Source organism: Leopardus geoffroyi, chromosome A1 (assembly GCF_018350155.1).
Source record: "Leopardus geoffroyi isolate Oge1 chromosome A1, O.geoffroyi_Oge1_pat1.0, whole genome shotgun sequence".
In the NCBI taxonomy this organism is placed as follows: Eukaryota; Metazoa; Chordata; class Mammalia; order Carnivora; family Felidae; genus Leopardus; species Leopardus geoffroyi.
The window spans coordinates 233,469,812-233,476,987 of record NC_059326.1 but is presented as its reverse complement, the minus strand read 5'-3'; positions in this window follow the sequence as shown (position 1 = coordinate 233,476,987).

Below are 7,176 nucleotides of genomic sequence, written 5' to 3'. Positions count from 1 at the left end.
CATTGATAGAGAGTACAAAGCTGAAGAAATGCCACGAAGAGAGAGTGAACAGGTTTGTTTGGTATCTGCAAAGAGTACACGTTCATTCTTCTACATCAGGACTTCAAAGTCAGCCACATGCAGACTCCCGCGAGCATAGTTCTCTGACGGCTGGAAGCTGTGTGTCATTCTACTTGTGCACATTGTATTTGATTTTTTTGTTGCAGCTGCACCTGACTTATTTTTTCCCCACACCGCGGCTGGCTTGAAGGATCCATGTGTGCTGTAAGGAGGAGTCCCCAAACCAACGGTTGTCCATGTGGCCATCACGGAGGAAGAGGTACACATTTAACGTAGGTGGAAGAATTCTTCCCCAGACAGAAGTCAACTGAAACCAGCCTAAGGGAAAAGAGACTGTAATGGCTCATAGAGCAGAGGAATCTCGCTTCAGGCATGGCTGCATCCAGGAGCTTGGGCATTGCATGGCTGCATCCAGGAGCTTGGGCATTGTGGGTCCCTCTGTCTTTCCAGCTCTCATCTCTTGTGCCTTCTGAAGGGGCATTCTCCTCAGGACCTCTCTCTTCCTATCACAGCCAAGTGGCCTTTGGCCAGCCGGAGACCTCCCTGGTCTACGGTGCACGTGTGTAAAATGGGGTTAATAATTCTTGACCGAAAGGGGTTTATAAGTGTTGAGCGAGACCCTGCAGATAAAGAACCCAACACAGCACGGGCTGCAGGACCAGTGGAGAATCTAATTCGGGACCAGCACACGGTAGAGGTATTTTTGTGTTTGTAATAATTGTCATCTGACCTGCCCGGAGTCCCCGAGGTCCTGTAGAGAAATGGGACACGGTTCTGATTGCAGGGCTTCAGGAAAATGCGCTTTCTGGTGGTGAACACAGACAGCATCGAAGGAAATGGCCACACAATGGCCAAAGCCCCGTACAAAGGAGTGAGCGCTCCTCGTGGTTTTTGTCTGTCACCGCCCTCTGCCACTCTTGTGCCCCTTCTCTCCCGGCTCACCCCCCCGTCGTACTCACCACGGTGCCCAGTGAGCACAGTAATGGCAGCCCAGAGACGGGATGGAAGTTTTTCTCCCGGGGCTCATCCGACGACCCTGTGAGCTCTCTGACACGCCAGCCACCCCTCCAGATCCCCTCGTCCCCTTGGCCTTGTGAGTATTACAAGCTTCACGTATCCTTTACTCATATCCAGGGCTGATATTAACTATTTACAAATGACATGTAACTATATCCTCACCACCACTGGAGGGAATTACAGATGACTCTGAGACCGGGGTACCTGATATTCGTCACCCCCTTGCCATTCCTAAGGGAACTCTGACTTTGTGTGGATAGCCACAAGTCCGGCTACAGATCTCAATTTCCTAGGCTTCCGTCCAGCTGTTAGTGACGGTGTGGTAGTTCTGTCTCGTAAGCCATAAACAAATTGTCCTGGGTTGAACTTTTTTTTTAACGTTTACTGATTTTTTAGAGAGAAACGGAACACGAGCAAGGGAGAGAGAAAGGGAGACACAGAATCCGAAACAGGCTCCAGGCTCTGAGCCATCAGCACAGAGCCCAACGCGGGGCTCGAACTCAGGAACAGCGAGATCATGACCAGAGCTGAAGTCGGCGCCCTGTCCTGGGTGGAACTTTTAAGGAAACCACTGTTTTGTCTGAGAAAAAGGGAAAAGGCTTAGCCGGTACAGTGTTTGGCTCTCCCTCTCATTGTTGCTGCCTGGAATGCAGATGTGGTTTCTAGAGGCACAGCAACCATCATGTGAGCATGAGGAGAAGAGCCATGCACTAAGGATGGTAAGGCAGGGAGTGGGAGGAGCTTGGTGGCCTGGGGGACAGTTTGGAGATACTCTTTCCATTCAGAATACGTATACCTCTAAACTTCATTTATCTGAAGGAAAGGGGATTAGAGAATTAACTTCATCAAGCTTATGTTACTTGTAGCTGAAGAACAACCCTAAGCGATACTGAGTCGGAATTATTCCAAGGAAAAATGGAATACCAGGAGTCTTAGTAAACACCATGAAAGACGCCAACAAGAATGGGGCCATGGGCACTTCTGAAAGAACATTAGAAAAAGTAACCCATACACACACACACACACACACACACAGAGGCACATGATATCTTGTTTTATTTTGGAATTTGATCACCGGGCAATAGGACTTTATGTTGGACAACTTTTTTAAAATATCAGAATAGTATACTGTTCTCCTCATTCCATTTTTTTTTAAAGTAAAAACAGGAAAGATGATGTTAACATTTTCCCAGGAAAGTTGTGTAAGTGCCCAAATTAGAACTAACACCCTGGAGGTTTTCTTTATGGGCTTATGGCTGGATCTGATGACTTGCTATGTTGCCCTGTTATTGGAAAATTGCAAGGATCAGTGAACACTGATAATTGAAGCATGAAACGGAGGCCAATTTTACCTGATTTGTAAATTTGGGCAATTGCCGTTGGAGACGGTAGATGTCTAACCCCCAGCCCTCCCCTGCTACTGGAACCAGCCAGCAGAGTTCATGAGATATAAATGAGCTGATTTGTATAAATAGGAGACTTTGCACATGTTTAATGTTGTTATCTTTTTTTTTAAATTTTTTTTCAACGTTTATTTTTTTGGGGGACAGAGAGAGACAAAGCGTGAACGGGGGAGGGGTAGAGAGAGAGGGAGACACAGAATCGGAAACAGGCTCCAGGCTCTGAGCCATCAGCCCAGAGCCCGACGCGGGGCTCGAACTCACGGATCGCGAGATCGTGACCTGGCCGAAGTCGGACGCCTAACCGACTGCGCCACCCAGGCGCCCCTTTAATGTTGTTATCTTAAGTCATCAGTGCAATCTGACCACACAGATTGTGCCCCCACCATGGGAGCATCATGCAGGGGTTTCACTCTGATGATGGACCAGTGTGGATCTTACTGGAAACAATGTGGGACACACAGAGTGTGCCTTCTCTCTTTACTGACACTCACGCCTTCTCTAGCCTGTGGAGGCAGAACGCGCCACGTCTGAGGGAGGGGATTCTGTGTCCTGACTCTTCCCTTGCTGTCAAAGCTCACGGGAAAAGAGAAACGTGCAAAATAAGAAGCAGAAGGGCATGAAGCTGGACAATGAGTAAATGGCAAACACAAAAATGTTAAAACCCTGAAAAGACCGGAAAGAGAAGCTATTTAAACCATGTTGACTTCCGGTGGGCGGGGGTGGGATGGGGCTCTTAAATAACAGATTTATTTATTAAAAAAAATTTTTTTTGTTAATGTTTTTATTTTTGAGACAGAGAGAGACAGAGCAGGAGCAGGGGAGGGGCAGAGAGAGAGGGAGACACAGAATCCGAAGCAGGCTCCAGGCTCCGAGCTGTCAGCACAGAGCCCGATGCGGGACTCGAACCCACGAACTGTGAGATCATGACCTAAGCGGAAGTCGGACGCTCGACCGACCGAGCCACCCAGGCGCCCCAGTGACAGGTTTATTTAAAACAGCAGTTCAAGACATGAAGTAACCCTTCAGAGAGGTTAAGCCCTTCAGGAAAGCTCCTAAGAGCTGGTGTTTGAACGATTGCATCTGGCTGATGTCAACTCAGAAGGAAAAGTAAACGGGACCCCAAGGTCATCTTTATTCGTTCCTCTGAAAACAAGGATGGAAGAGTTAAAACAAATACAGGTGTTACTTTGGAACTGTTTCTTGTACAAAGTTTCTAAAAAACGGATTGCAGGCAGGGCACCTGGGTGGCTCAGTCGGTTAAGCATCTGACTTTGGCTCAGGGCTCAGGTCATGATCTTGCTGTTCCTTCACAGGTTCGAACCCTGCGTCGGGCTCCTTGCTGTCAGCACAGATCCTGCTTTGGATCCTCTGTCTCCCTCTCTCTTCCCCTCCTCTGCCTTGCACATGCTTTCTCTCGAAAATAAATAAACATTCAAAAAGTTAAACAGTGGATTGTAGGCTCCTAAATGATTGCCGTCACCTAAACGGACTTTGGTCAAACTATCTGGAAAATTTAAAGTGACAGATAACGCAACAATAATCACCTTTTAAAATAGCGACTGTCTCAACTTGGGTTTCCCGAGGCAGATGCTGAGATGATGTTCCGATGCAAGATGTTCATCCGAGTGACCATCTGTGAAGGGAAAGGGGAGGGTCCGGGATTGGACAGAGGGGAGAGTGACATGTGATGCTGCCTGACCAACACACCGCCCTGGCAGGGCTCCCAGGAGTGGGGTAACTGGCCCAGTCATGCTGCCCCGGGCTGAATGGGCCGGGTGTTCACCACCTCCCTGGATGCGGGTGCCCAGGGAAGGGCATGGCCGTGGATGAATCAGTGCCCTGATGCTGGGGTGGACCCTCAGAGGACCTAGAACCACAGCAGGTGTCCTTCGAACACACTCTCTGCCTCTGGGCAGCAACCTTCCTTGAAGGGGGATGTGGGTGCTGCATCTTTGTGCCCACGGAAGTGAAATACGCAAGGTTAAAATTTTCAACGGTGTGAATTCCCCTTGCTTTACATTAACCAACTGTTTATTTTTTTACTTTTAAAAATTGTTTGGGGCGCCTGGGTGGTGCAGTCGGTTAAGCGTCCGACTTCAGCCAGGTCACGATCTCGCGGTCCGTGAGTTCGAGCCCCGCGTCAGGCTCTGGGCTGATGGCTCAGAGCCTGGAGCCTGTTTCCGATTCTGTGTCTCCCTCTCTCTCTGCCCCTCCCCCATTCATGCTCTGTCTCTCTCTGTCCCAAAAATAAATAAACGTTGAAAAAAAAAATTAAAAAAAATTGTTTGAATGTCTATTTATTTTTGAGAGAGAGATAGAGAGACAGAGTGCAGGCAGAGGAGGGCAGAGAGAGAGAGGGAGACACAGAATGTGAAGCAGGCTTCAGGCTCTGAGCTGTCAGCACAGAGCCTGATGTGGGGCTTTGAACCCATGAACCATGAGATCATGACCTAAGCTGAAGTCGAATGCTTAACTGACTGAGCCAGCCAGGTGCCCCTAACCAACTGTTTAGAAGCCAGTGTGCCCTGGTGCCACCTGGGTGGCTCAGTCGGTTAAGTGTCTGACTTCGGCTCAGGTCATGATCTCACAGTTTGTGAGTTCGAGCCCCGCGTCAGTCTCTGTGCTGACAGTGCAGAGCCTGCTTGGGATTCTCCCTCTCTCCCACTCTCTCTGCATCCTGTCCACTCCCCCGGACCCATGCTTTCTCTCTCTCTCAAAATAAATAAATAAACTTAAAAAAAATTAAAGGCAAGTGTGCCCTAAAGATCTCTCTCTCTCTCGCTCTCTTTCTCTCTCTCTCTCTCTCTCTCTCACACACACACACACACACACACACCTGTTGGAACTAATACACAAATTCAGCAAAGTGGCAGGATACAAAATCAATATCCTCAAATCACTTACATTTCTATGTACCAACAATGAACAATCTGTAAAGGAAATAAAAAAAACAATTTCCTTTGCTGTAGCATATAAATATTCCCACACCCAATGATTCCAGTGTTGGACGACGGGGAGGGTTTTTCCATACCACCACTATGTAATTCTCCCACACCAGCTGGGTGTCCTACAGTTGAACTCAATTCTGACCCTATTGACTCTTATTTGTTAGGGCATGTAGAGTGATAGCACCAAAGTCAGGGTTTGGGAAGACTTCCCAGGTGACTTTGTAGGGGACTGGGAGGGAGTGTGGAGGCAGGGAGGCTGGAGGTCAGAGGCCTCTTCTAGACAGCAGGTGGAGGGAACTAGGGTGAGGGCAGCCCCCTGACAAGAGCTGAAAACTATCCCTTGTTTAGTGCAGATTTCTGCGTATCATTGCTTTTTAGCACTGAGATTACGTAACTGTAAAGGAAGCGTAAATGTTAGACGGTCCTGGGCACCGGGGGCTGACGAGACAGCCCTGCTGTTCATTTCTGCAGCCTGCCCCCCACCATCCAATATTGTCCCCACCTGAGACCAGCAGGAGGCACAGAGGGACACTCATCAAAGGGACAGGTCCACCCACGTGGGAGAGATTGGAAGCACCTCCCAGTTCACTGTAAAGTGAGACCACAATCTCCTTGCCTCGAAGACTGACTGAAATCAATAACCAATAACTCCGAGCTTCATTGAGAAGCAACGGAGTGTCTGTCCTAGAATGAACCAGTAAAACACTCAGTCTGAGAAAGACCATAATTCCTGGCCCTACTTCTGCCTACCCGGCCCCAAAGCTGGGTCTAAGATGATGCTGACATTACATTAGTGATGATATTGTATTTTTACTTGATTATAGTTTGAAGATATAACTCAATAGCAGGATACAGACTAAGAATAATATATGATCTGGGTACATTCCTTTTTCAACAGAACTCTTTTCACAGATTTGTTTCCATTTTAAAGACTTTACAAACGAGCAAGGAGGTGACAAAATGATAGAAAGATGGACAAAGAATGAAATGCGAATTCAGAAAGTACAAAAACACAGTCATATGTATCTACTGGGATTCACAGTGTAAAACTCCACTTTTTACTCACCATGTCGATCAAGACAAGAGGGAAAGGTAATGTCAAATGTATGGAAACAATCTCCCTTTAGTAGAAATGCAGACTAGCACATTTCGGGGGTAGTTGGGAATATCTTCGGAAAGCCCTAAAATTTTGCTTGGCATTTAATCTACATCGTCTGTCTCCATGCGAACAGCAGAATTCCATACGGAGCAGGTGGCAAACCGGAAAAGCTACTGTCTTATGGGATGCAGGCCAACACTATCCCTTGCTCAGTTTCTGGCAGGACAAATGGAGTAGAACATGATGTCACTTACTTGTTAACATTGTGAATGAAGGAGCAGGACCAACTTTGGGGGGAAGATCCAAAAACATTCACTGGATGTAGCTATAGGGGGATCACTGGGTGCTTCCAGACAGGGTTTCAACTCCATGTTTGGGGGAGAGAGATGAGTGAGTCAAGGAGTGGGTTGAGGTGGTGGTGAGGAAGTGAGAGAGCGAAAGTAGCAGAATTTTAAGGAAGTTTATGGTGGAGAAAACGAACGCTGTGAGTAAAGGAGGAACATACAGTGCCAAGGGCTTTATTTTTTAGGGTATCCTTGAGCAATTCTTTTTTTCTTCTTCTTTTTTTTAATGTTTATTTATTTTTGAGAGAGACAGAGATAGAATGTGACTGGGGGAGGGGCAGAGAGCGAGAGGGAGACACAGAACC